The 13,052-nt window shown below is 22.1% G+C and overlaps 1 protein-coding gene across 1 annotated transcript in view; it reads left to right on the top strand.

Annotated features, from left to right (window-relative positions):
* Window positions 1–13,052, top strand: part of LOC129744512 (beta-1-syntrophin) — a 216,026-nt gene that overhangs the window by 35,102 nt on the left and 167,872 nt on the right. The window lies entirely within an intron of this gene.

Below are 13,052 nucleotides of genomic sequence, written 5' to 3'. Positions count from 1 at the left end.
AATTTTGTCAATTTTGTCAATTTTGTCAATTTTGTCAATTTTGTCAATTTTGTCAATTTTGTCAATTTTGTCAATTTTGGCAATTTTTTCAATTTTGTCAATTTTGTCAATTTTGTCAATTTTGTCAATTTTGTCAATTTTGTCAATTTTGTCAATTTCGTCAATTTTGTCAATTTTGTCAATTTTGTCAATTTTGTCAATTTTGTCAATTTTGTCAATTTTGTCAATTTTGTCAATTTTGTCAATTTTGTCAATTTTGTCAATTTTATCAATTTTGTCAATTTTATCAATTTTGTCAATTTTGTCAATTTTGTCAATTTTGTCAATTTTGTCAATTTTGTCAATTTTGTCAATTTTGTCAATTTTGTCAATTTTGTCAATTTTGTCAATTTTGTCAATTTTGTCAATTTTGTCAATTTTGTCAATTTTGTCAATTTTGTCAATTTTGTCAATTTTGTCAATTTTGTCAATTTTGTCAATTTTGTCAATTTTGTCAATTTTGTCAATTTTGTCAATTTTGTCAATTTTGTCAATTTTGTCAATTTTGTCAATTTTGTCAATTTTGTCAATTTTGTCAATTTTGTCAATTTTGTCAATTTTGTCAATTTTGTCAATTTTGTCAATTTTGTCAATTTTGTCAATTTTGTCAATTTTGTCAATTTTGTCAATTTTGTCAATTTTGTCAATTTTGTCAATTTTGTCAATTTTGTCAATTTTGTCAATTTTGTCAATTTTGTCAATTTTGTCAATTTTGTCAATTTTGTCAATTTTGTCAATTTTGTCAATTTTGTCAATTTTGTCAATTTTGTCAATTTTGTCAATTTTGTCAATTTTGTCAATTTTGTCAATTTTGTCAATTTTGTCAATTTTGTCAATTTTGTCAATTTTGTCAATTTTGTCAATTTTGTCAATTTTGTCAATTTCGTCAATTTTGTCAATTTTGTCAATTTTGTCAATTTTGTCAATTTTGTCAATTTTGTCAATTTTGTCAATTTTGTCAATTTTGTCAATTTTGTCAATTTTGTCAATTTTGTCAATTTTGTCAATTTTGTCAATTTTGTCAATTTTGTCAATTTTGTCAATTTTGTCAATTTTGTCAATTTTGTCAATTTTGTCAATTTTGTCAATTTTGTCAATTTTGTCAATTTTGTCAATTTTGTCAATTTTGTCAATTTTGTCAATTTTGTCAATTTTGTCAATTTTGTCAATTTTGTCAATTTTATCAATTTTGTCAATTTTGTCAATTTTATCAATTTTGTCAATTTTGTCAATTTTGTCAATTTTGTCAATTTTGTCAATTTTGTCAATTTTGTCAATTTTGTCAATTTTGTCAATTTTGTCAATTTTGTCAATTTTGTCAATTTTGTCAATTTTGTCAATTTTGTCAATTTTGTCAATTTTGTCAATTTTGTCAATTTTGTCAATTTTGTCAATTTTGTCAATTTTGTCAATTTTGTCAATTTTGTCAATTTTGTCAATTTTGTCAATTTTGTCAATTTTGTCAATTTTGTCAATTTTGTCAATTTTGTCAATTTTGTCAATTTTGTCAATTTTGTCAATTTTGTCAATTTTGTCAATTTTGTCAATTTTGTCAATTTTGTCAATTTTGTCAATTTTGTCAATTTTGTCAATTTTGTCAATTTTGTCAATTTTGTCAATTTTGTCAATTTTGTCAATTTTGTCAATTTTGTCAATTTTGTCAATTTTGTCAATTTTGTCAATTTTGTCAATTTTGTCAATTTTGTCAATTTTGTCAATTTTGTCAATTTTGTCAATTTTGTCGATTTTGTCAATTTTGTCAATTTTGTCAATTTTGTCAATTTTGTCAATTTTATCAATTTTGTCAATTTTGTCAATTTTGTCAATTTTGTCAATTTTGTCAATTTTGTCAATTTTGTCAATTTTGTCAATTTTGTCAATTTTGTCAATTTTGTCAACTTTGTCAATTTTGTCAATTTTGTCAATTTTGTCAATTTTGTCAATTTTGTCAATTTTGTCAATTTTGTCAATTTTGTCAATTTTGTCAATTTTGTCAATTTTGTCAATTTTGTCAATTTTGTCAATTTTGTCAATTTTGTCAATTTTGTCAATTTTGTCAATTTTGTCAATTTTGTCAATTTTGTCAATTTTGTCAATTTTGTCAATTTTGTCAATTTTGTCAATTTTGTCAATTTTGTCAATTTTGTCAATTTTGTCAATTTTGTCAATTTTGTCAATTTTGTCAATTTTGTCAATTTTGTCAATTTTGTCAATTTTGTCAATTTTGTCAATTTTGTCAATTTTGTCAATTTTGTCAATTTTGTCAATTTTGTCAATTTTGTCAATTTTGTCAATTTTGTCAATTTTGTCAATTTTGTCAATTTTGTCAATTTTGTCAATTTTGTCAATTTTGTCAATTTTGTCAATTTTGTCAATTTTGTCAATTTTGTCAATTTTGTCAATTTTGTCAATTTTGTCAATTTTGTCAATTTTGTCAATTTTGTCAATTTTGTCAATTTTGTCAATTTTGTCAATTTTGTCAATTTTGTCAATTTTGTCAATTTTGTCAATTTTTTCAATTTTGTCAATTTTTTCAATTTTGTCAATTTTGTCAATTTTGTCAATTTTGTCAATTTTGTCAATTTTGTCAATTTTGTCAATTTTGTCAATTTTGTCAATTTTGTCAATTTTGTCAATTTTGTCAATTTTGTCAATTTTGTCAATTTTGTCAATTTTGTCAATTTTGTCAATTTTGTCAATTTTGTCAATTTTGTCAATTTTGTCAATTTTGTCAATTTTGTCAATTTTGTCAATTTTGTCAATTTTGTCAATTTTGTCAATTTTGTCAATTTTGTCAATTTTGTCAATTTTGTCAATTTTGTCAATTTTGTCAATTTTGTCAATTTTGTCAATTTTGTCAATTTTGTCAATTTTGTCAATTTTGTCAATTTTGTCAATTTTGTCAATTTTGTCAATTTTGTCAATTTTGTCAATTTTGTCAATTTTGTCAATTTTGTCAATTTTGTCAATTTTGTCAATTTTGTCAATTTTGTCAATTTTGTCAATTTTGTCAATTTTGTCAATTTTGTCAATTTTGTCAATTTTGTCCATTTTGTCAATTTTGTCAATTTTGTCAATTTTGTCAATTTTGTCAATTTTGTCAATTTTGTCAATTTTGTCAATTTTGTCAATTTTATCAATTTTGTTAATTTTGTCAATTTTTCAATTTTATCAATTTTGTCAATTTTGTCAATTTTGTCAATTTTATCAATTTTGTCATATTTGTCATTTTCGTCATTTTTGTCATTTTTGTCATTTTTGTCATTTTTGTCATTTTTGTCAATTTTGTCAATTTTGTCAATTTTGTCAATTTTGTCAATTTTGTCAATTTTGTCAATTTTGTCAATTTTGTCAATTTTGTCAATTTTGTCAATTTTGTCAATTTTGTTAATTTTGTTAATTTTGTCAATTTTGTAAATTCTGTCAATTTTGTCAATTTTGTCAATTTTGTCAATTTTGTCAATTTTGTCAATTTTGGCAATTTTGTCAATTTTGTCAATTTTGTCAATTTTGTCAATTTTGTCAATTTTGTCAATTTTGTCAATTTTGTCAATTTTGTCAATTTTGTCAATTTTGTCAATTTTGTCAATTTTGTCAATTTTGTCAATTTTGTCAATTTTGTCAATTTTGTCAATTTTGTCAATTTTGTCAATTTTGTCAATTTTATCAATTTTGTCAATTTTGTCAATTTTGTCAATTTTGTCAATTTTGTCAATTTTGTCAATTTTGTCAATTTTGTCAATTTTGTCAATTTTGTCAATTTTGTCAATTTTGTCAATTTTGTCAATTTTATCAATTTTGTCAATTTTGTCAATTTTGTCAATTTTGTCAATTTTGTCAATTTTGTTAATTTTGTCAATTTTGTCAATTTTGTCAATTTTGTCAATTTTGTCAATTTTGTCAATTTTGTCAATTTTGTCAATTTTGTCAATTTTGTCAATTTTGTCAATTTTGTCAATTTTGTCAATTTTGTCAATTTTGTCAATTTTGTCAATTTTGTCAATTTTGTCAATTTTGTCAATTTTGTCAATTTTGTCAATTTTGTCAATTTTGTCAATTTTGTCAATTTTGTCAATTTTGTCAATTTTGTCAATTTTGTCAATTTTGTCAATTTTGTCAATTTTGTCAATTTTGTCAATTTTGTCAATTTTGTCAATTTTGTCAATTTTGTCAATTTTGTCAATTTTGTCAATTTTGTCAATTTTGTCAATTTTGTCAATTTTGTCAATTTTGTCAATTTGTCAATTTTGTCAATTTTGTCAATTTTGTCAATTTTGTTAATTTTGTCAATTTTGTCAATTTTGTCAATTTTGTCAATTTTGTCAATTTTGTCAATTTTGTCAATTTTGTCAATTTTGTCAATTTTGTCAATTTTGTCAATTTTGTCAATTTTGTCAATTTTGTCAATTTTGTCAATTTTGTCAATTTTGTCAATTTTGTCAATTTTGTCAATTTTGTCAATTTTGTCAATTTTGTCAATTTTGTCAATTTTGTCAATTTTGTCAATTTTGTCAATTTTGTCAATTTTGTCAATTTTGTCAATTTTGTCAATTTTGTCAATTTTGTCAATTTTGTCAATTTTGTCAATTTTGTCAATTTTGTCAATTTTGTCAATTTTGTCAATTTTGTCAATTTTATCAATTTTGTCAATTTTATCAATTTTGTCAATTTTGTCAATTTTGTCAATTTTGTCAATTTTGTCAATTTTGTCAATTTTCATTTTCAATTTTGTCAATTTTGTCAATTTTGTCAATTTTGTCAATTTTGTCAATTTTGTCAATTTTGTCAATTTTGTCAATTTTGTCAATTTTGTCAATTTTGTCAATTTTGTCAATTTTGTCAATTTTGTCAATTTTGTCAATTTTGTCAATTTTGTCAATTTTGTCAATTTTGTCAATTTTGTCAATTTTGTCAATTTTGTCAATTTTGTCAATTTTGTCAATTTTGTCAATTTTGTCAATTTTGTCAATTTTGTCAATTTTGTCAATTTTGTCAATTTTGTCAATTTTGTCAATTTTGTCAATTTTGTCAATTTTGTCAATTTTGTCAATTTTGTCAATTTTGTCAATTTTGTCAATTTTGTCAATTTTGTCAATTTTGTCAATTTTGTCAATTTTGTCAATTTTGTCAATTTTGTCAATTTTGTCAATTTTGTCAATTTCGTCAATTTTGTCAATTTTGTCAATTTTGTCAATTTTGTCAATTTTGTCAATTTTGTCAATTTTGTCAATTTTGTCAATTTTGTCAATTTTGTCAATTTTGTCAATTTTGTCAATTTTGTCAATTTTGTCAATTTTGTCAATTTTGTCAATTTTGTCAATTTTGTCAATTTTGTCAATTTTGTCAATTTTGTCAATTTTGTCAATTTTGTCAATTTTGTCAATTTTGTCAATTTTGTCAATTTTGTCAATTTTGTCAATTTTGTCAATTTTGTCAATTTTGTCAATTTTGTCAATTTTGTCAATTTTGTCAATTTTGTCAATTTTGTCAATTTTGTCAATTTTGTCAATTTTGTCAATTTTGTCAATTTTGTCAATTTTGTCAATTTTGTCAATTTTGTCAATTTTGTCAATTTTGTCAATTTTGTCAATTTTTTCAATTTTTTCAATTTTGTCAATTTTTTCAATTTTGTCAATTTTGTCAATTTTGTCAATTTTGTCAATTTTGTCAATTTTGTCAATTTTGTCAATTTTGTCAATTTTGTCAATTTTGTCAATTTTGTCAATTTTGTCAATTTTGTCAATTTTGTCAATTTTGTCAATTTTGTCAATTTTGTCAATTTTGTCAATTTTGTCAATTTTGTCAATTTTGTCAATTTTGTCAATTTTGTCAATTTTGTCAATTTTGTCAATTTTATCAATTTTGTCAATTTTATCAATTTTGTCAATTTTGTCAATTTTGTCAATTTTGTCAATTTTGTCAATTTTGTCAATTTTGTCAATTTTGTCAATTTTGTCAATTTTGTCAATTTTGTCAATTTTGTCAATTTTGTCAATTTTGTCAATTTTGTCAATTTTGTCAATTTTGTCAATTTTGTCAATTTTGTCAATTTTGTCAATTTTGTCAATTTTGTCAATTTTGTAAATTTGGCAATTTTGTCAATTTTGTCAATTTTGTCAATTTTGTCAATTTTGTCAATTTTGTCAATTTTGTCAATTTTGTCAATTTTGTCAATTTTGTCAATTTTGTCAATTTTGTCAATTTTGTCAATTTTGTCAATTTTGTCAATTTTGTCAATTTTGTCAATTTTGTCAATTTTGTCAATTTTGTCAATTTTGTCAATTTTGTCAATTTTGTCAATTTTGTCAATTTTGTCAATTTTGTCAATTTTTTCAATTTTGTCAATTTTGTCAATTTTGTCAATTTTGTCAATTTTGTCAATTTTGTCAATTTTGTCAATTTTGTCAATTTTGTCAATTTTGTCAATTTTATCAATTTTGTCAATTTTGTCAATTTTGTCAATTTTGTCAATTTTGTCAATTTTGTCAATTTTGTCAATTTTGTCAATTTTGTCAATTTTGTCAATTTTGTCAATTTTGTCAATTTTGTCAATTTTGTCAATTTTGTCAATTTTGTCAATTTTGTCAATTTTGTCAATTTTGTCAATTTTATCAATTTTATCAATTTTATCAATTTTGTCAATTTTATCAATTTTGTCAATTTTGTCAATTTTGTCAATTTTGTCAATTTTGTCAATTTTGTCAATTTTGTCAATTTTGTCAATTTTGTCAATTTTGTCAATTTTGTCAATTTTGTCAATTTTGTCAATTTTGTCAATTTTGTCAATTTTGTCAATTTTGTCAATTTTGTCAATTTTGTCAATTTTGTCAATTTTGTCAATTTTGTCAATTTTGTCAATTTTGTCAATTTTGTCAATTTTGTCAATTTTGTCAATTTTGTCAATTTTGTCAATTTTGTCAATTTTGTCAATTTTGTCAATTTTGTCAATTTTGTCAATTTTGTCAATTTTGTCAATGTTGTCAATTTTGTCAATTTTGTCAATTTTGTCAATTTTGTCAATTTTGTCAATTTTGTCAATTTTGTCAGTTTTGTCAATTTTGTCAATTTTGTCAATTTTGTCAATTTTGTCAATTTTGTCAATTTTGTCAATTTTGTCAATTTTGTCAATTTTGTCAATTTTGTCAATTTTGTCAATTTTGTCAATTTTGTCAATTTTGTCAATTTTGTCAATTTTGTCAATTTTGTCAATTTTGTCAATTTTGTCAATTTTGTCAATTTTGTCAATTTTGTCAATTTTGTCAATTTTGTCAATTTTGTCAATTTTGTCAATTTTGTCAATTTTGTCAATTTTGTCAATTTTTTCAATTTTGTCAATTTTTTCAATTTTGTCAATTTTGTCAATTTTGTCAATTTTGTCAATTTTGTCAATTTTGTCAATTTTGTCAATTTTGTCAATTTTGTCAATTTTGTCAATTTTGTCAATTTTGTCAATTTTGTCAATTTTGTCAATTTTGTCAATTTTGTCAATTTTGTCAATTTTGTCAATTTTGTCAATTTTGTCAATTTTGTCAATTTTGTCAATTTTGTCAATTTTGTCAATTTTGTCAATTTTGTCAATTTTGTCAATTTTGTCAATTTTGTCAATTTTGTCAATTTTGTCAATTTTGTCAATTTTGTCAATTTTGTCAATTTTGTCAATTTTGTCAATTTTGTCAATTTTGTCAATTTTGTCAATTTTGTCAATTTTGTCAATTTTGTCAATTTTGTCAATTTTGTCAATTTTGTCAATTTTGTCAATTTTGTCAATTTTGTCAATTTTGTCAATTTTGTCAATTTTGTCAATTTTGTCAATTTTGTCAATTTTGTCAATTTTGTCAATTTTGTCAATTTTGTCAATTTTGTCAATTTTGTCAATTTTGTCAATTTTGTCAATTTTGTCAATTTTGTCAATTTTGTCAATTTTGTCAATTTTGTCAATTTTGTCAATTTTGTCAATTTTGTCAATTTTGTCAATTTTGTCAATTTTGTCAATTTTGTCAATTTTGTCAATTTTGTCAATTTTGTCAATTTTGTCAATTTTGTCAATTTTGTCAATTTTGTCAATTTTGTCAATTTTGTCAATTTTGTCAATTTTGTCAATTTTGTCAATTTTGTCAATTTTGTCAATTTTGTCAATTTTATCAATTTTGTCAATTTTGTCAATTTTGTCAATTTTGTCAATTTTGTCAATTTTGTCAATTTTGTCAATTTTGTCAATTTTGTCAATTTTGTCAATTTTGTCAATTTTGTCAATTTTGTCAATTTTGTCAATTTTGTCAATTTTGTCAATTTTGTCAATTTTGTCAATTTTGTCAATTTGTCAATTTTGTCAATTTTGTCAATTTTGTCAATTTTGTCAATTTTGTCAATTTTGTCAATTTTGTCAATTTTGTCAATTTTGTCAATTTTGTCAATTTTGTCAATTTTGTCAATTTTGTCAATTTTGTCAATTTTGTCAATTTTGTCAATTTTGTCAATTTTGTCAATTTTGTCAATTTTGTCAATTTTGTCAATTTTGTCAATTTTGTCAATGTTGTCAATTTTGTCAATTTTGTCAATTTTGTCAATTTTGTCAATTTTGTCAATTTTGTCAATTTTGTCAATTTTGTCAATTTTGTCAATTTTGTCAATTTTGTCAATTTTGTCAATTTTGTCAATTTTGTCAATTTTGTCAATTTTGTCAATTTTGTCAATTTTGTCAATTTTGTCAATTTTGTCAATTTTGTCAATTTTGTCAATTTTGTCAATTTTGTCAATTTTGTCAATTTTGTCAATTTTGTCAATTTTGTCAATTTTGTCAATTTTGTCAATTTTGTCAATTTTGTCAATTTTGTCAATTTTGTCAATTTTATCAATTTTGTCATATTTGTCATTTTCGTCATTTTTGTCATTTTTGTCATTTTTGTCATTTTTGTCATTTTTGTCATTTTTGTCAATTTTGTCAATTTTGTCAATTTTGTCAATTTTGTCAATTTTGTCAATTTTGTCAATTTTGTCAATTTTGTCAATTTTGTCAATTTTGTTAATTTTGTTAATTTTGTCAATTTTGTCAATTCTGTCAATTTTGTCAATTTTGGCAATTTTGTCAATTATGTCAATTTTGTCAATTTTGTCAATTTTGTCAATTTTGTCAATTTTGTCAATTTTGTCAATTTTGTCAATTTTGTCAATTTTGTCAATTTTGTCAATTTTGTCAATTTTGTCAATTTTGTCAATTTTGTCAATTTTGTCAATTTTGTCAATTTTGTCAATTTTGTCAATTTTGTCAATTTTGTCAATTTTGTCAATTTTGTCAATTTTGTCAATTTTGTCAATTTTGTCAATTTTGTCAATTTTGTCAATTTTGTCAATTTTGTCAATTTTGTCAATTTTGTCAATTTTGTCAATTTTGTCAATTTTGTCAATTTTGTCAATTTTGTCAATTTTGTCAATTTTGTCAATTTTGTCAATTTTGTCAATTTTGTCAATTTTGTCAATTTTGTCAATTTTGTCAATTTTGTCAATTTTGTCAATTTTGTCAATTTTGTCAATTTTGTCAATTTTGTCAATTTTGTCAATTTTGTCAATTTTGTCAATTTTGTCAATTTTGTCAATTTTGTCAATTTTGTCAATTTTGTCAATTTTGTCAATTTTGTCAATTTTGTCAATTTTGTCAATTTTGTCAATTTTGTCAATTTTGTCAATTTTGTCAATTTTGTCAATTTTGTCAATTTTGTCAATTTTGTCAATTTTGTCAATTTTGTCAATTTTGTCAATTTTGTCAATTTTGTCAATTTTGTCAATTTTGTCAATTTTGTCAATTTTGTCAATTTTGTAAATTTTGTCAATTTTGTCAATTTTGTCAATTTTGTCAATTTTGTCAATTTTGTCAATTTTGTCAATTTTATCAATTTTGTCATATTTGTCATTTTCGTCATTTTTGTCATTTTTGTCATTTTTGTCATTTTTGTCATTTTTGTCATTTTTGTCAATTTTGTCAATTTTGTCAATTTTGTCAATTTTGTCAATTTTGTCAATTTTGTCAATTTTGTCAATTTTGTCAATTTTGTCAATTTTGTTAATTTTGTTAATTTTGTCAATTTTGTCAATTCTGTCAATTTTGTCAATTTTGGCAATTTTGTCAATTTTGTCAATTTTGTCAATTTTGTCAATTTTGTCAATTTTGTCAATTTTGTCAATTTTGTCAATTTTGTCAATTTTGTCAATTTTGTCAATTTTGTCAATTTTGTCAATTTTGTCAATTTTGTCAATTTTGTCAATTTTGTCAATTTTGTCAATTTTGTCAATTTTGTCAATTTTGTCAATTTTGTCAATTTTGTCAATTTTGTCAATTTTGTCAATTTTGTCAATTTTGTCAATTTTGTCAATTTTGTCAATTTTGTCAATTTTGTCAATTTTGTCAATTTTGTCAATTTTGTCAATTTTGTCAATTTTGTCAATTTTGTCAATTTTGTCAATTTTGTCAATTTTGTCAATTTTGTCAATTTTGTCAATTTTGTCAATTTTGTCAATTTTGTCAATTTTGTCAATTTTGTCAATTTTGTCAATTTTGTCAATTTTGTCAATTTTGTCAATTTTGTCAATTTTGTCAATTTTGTCAATTTTGTCATTTTGTCAATTTTGTCAATTTTGTCAATTTTGTCAATTTTGTCAATTTTGTCAATTTGTCAATTTTGTCAATTTTGTCAATTTTGTCAATTTTGTCAATTTTGTCAATTTTGTCAATTTTGTCAATTTTGTCAATTTTGTCAATTTTGTCAATTTTGTCAATTTTGTCAATTTTGTCAATTTTGTCAATTTTGTCAATTTTGTCAATTTTGTCAATTTTGTCAATTTTGTCAATTTTGTCAATTTTGTCAATTTTGTCAATTTTGTCAATTTTGTCAATTTTGTCAATTTTGTCAATTTTGTCAATTTTGTCAATTTTGTCAATTTTGTCAATTTTGTCAATTTTGTCAATTTTGTCAATTTTGTCAATTTTGTCAATTTTGTCAATTTTGTCAATTTTGTCAATTTTGTCAATTTTGTCAATTTTGTCAATTTGTCAATTTTGTCAATTTTGTCAATTTTGTCAATTTTGTCAATTTTGTCAATTTTGTCAATTTTGTCAATTTTGTCAATTTTGTCAATTTTGTCAATTTTGTCAATTTTGTCAATTTTGTCAATTTTGTCAATTTTGTCAATTTTGTCAATTTTGTCAATTTTGTCAATTTTGTCAATTTTGTCAATTTTGTCAATTTTTTCAATTTTTTCAATTTTGTCAATTTTGTCAATTTTGTCAATTTTGTCAATTTTGTCAATTTTGTCAATTTTGTCAATTTTGTCAATTTTGTCAATTTTGTCAATTTTGTCAATTTTGTCAATTTGTCAATTTGTCAATTTTGTCAATTTTGTCAATTTTGTCAATTTTGTCAATTTTGTCAATTTTGTCAATTTTGTCCATTTTGTCAATTTTGTCAATTTTGTCAATTTTGTCAATTTTGTCAATTTTGTCAATTTTGTCAATTTTGTCAATTTTGTCAATTTTATCAATTTTGTCAATTTTGTCAATTTTGTCAATTTTTCAATTTTATCAATTTTGTCAATTTTGTCAATTTTGTCAATTTTATCAATTTTGTCATATTTGTCATTTTCGTCATTTTTGTCATTTTTGTCATTTTTGTCATTTTTGTCATTTTTGTCAATTTTGTCAATTTTGTCAATTTTGTCAATTTTGTCAATTTTGTCAATTTTGTCAATTTTGTCAATTTTGTCAATTTTGTCAATTTTGTCAATTTTGTCAATTTTGTCAATTTTGTCAATTTTGTCAATTTTGTCAATTTCGTCAATTTTGTCAATTTTGTCAATTTTGTCAATTTTGTCAATTTTGTCAATTTTGTCAATTTTGTCAATTTTGTCAATTTTGTCAATTTTGTCAATTTTGTCATTTTTGTCATTTTTGTCATTTTTGTCATTTTTGTCATTTTTGTCATTTTTGTCATTGTTGCCATTTTTGTCATTTTTGTCATTTTTGTCAAAAAAATTAATTTTGTGAAGTTTGTAAATGATGTCAGTTTTAAATTTTTTTGTTTTGTCTTGTTAATTTTAGTAAAAGTTCGTCAATTTAGTCAATTCACATATTTTGTCATTTTGGCAATTTTGTAAATTTTATCATTATTGCCATTTTCGTGCGTTTTTTCCTTATAATTTTGGCAAATTTTGTCAATTTTGTCAATTTTGCCAATTTTTGTCTTTCGACAATATTGACGAAATTTGTTAAATTAGCAATGATGCCCAAATTTGCAAAATTTTCGAAAGTTTTAAATGTGCAGCTTTTTTTAAATTTTAATAAGCATTTCTTTATTTTTTTTATTATGTTTATTTTTTGGGTAATATGTGCGCTTTGGTCTAAAATAAAATGTTTATTAAAATTTAATTCATTTCAATTTTTATTATAGAATCAGGATCATAAGAATATTTAAGGGTCCAGCCATTCAAAAACCCATAATAAGCTACAATTTTTTTCACATTTATATGTAAATTATGATTACTTGAATCACTTTCATCGTTTAATAATTTCGAATCTTTTCTTTTTAAATTTATTTTGGATTTACTGTGTTCGAATTTTTCTTATCATGATTAAATGATTAAGAATTCACAAATGATTCGTTTATGGGGATTTTTTTTTATCTGACAATTTGCGTCGAAAATCTTCTTTCATCCTCATACTTTAAAAATTGGTTCATTTTTCGAATTAAAAACACATACATTTTTTCAGATTTATAACATATTTATTTTTTGAGTAAGATTTAGTTAGTATTTTTTTTTTTGAAAATATTATAAAACCAAATTTCAAAGCAACATAACTTTGTTGTTTTTCAACGGAAGACACAAAATAGCACATCAAAACGCATTGAAATTTTAGCAGCTTTTCATACAAATAGTGAAAAAAATTTAAGTACTGATCTTTAACATGAAAAATTGTAAAGAAGCTATAAATGGTGTCTAAAAGTAAAATCTGCCTCACCGAAAAT

The sequence above is a fragment of the Uranotaenia lowii genome, chromosome 2, assembly GCF_029784155.1.
Source record: "Uranotaenia lowii strain MFRU-FL chromosome 2, ASM2978415v1, whole genome shotgun sequence".
Lineage (NCBI taxonomy): Eukaryota > Metazoa > Arthropoda > Insecta > Diptera > Culicidae > Uranotaenia > Uranotaenia lowii.
Note: the sequence above shows the minus strand (reverse complement) of the source record. Positions and strands in the feature narration are given on the sequence as shown.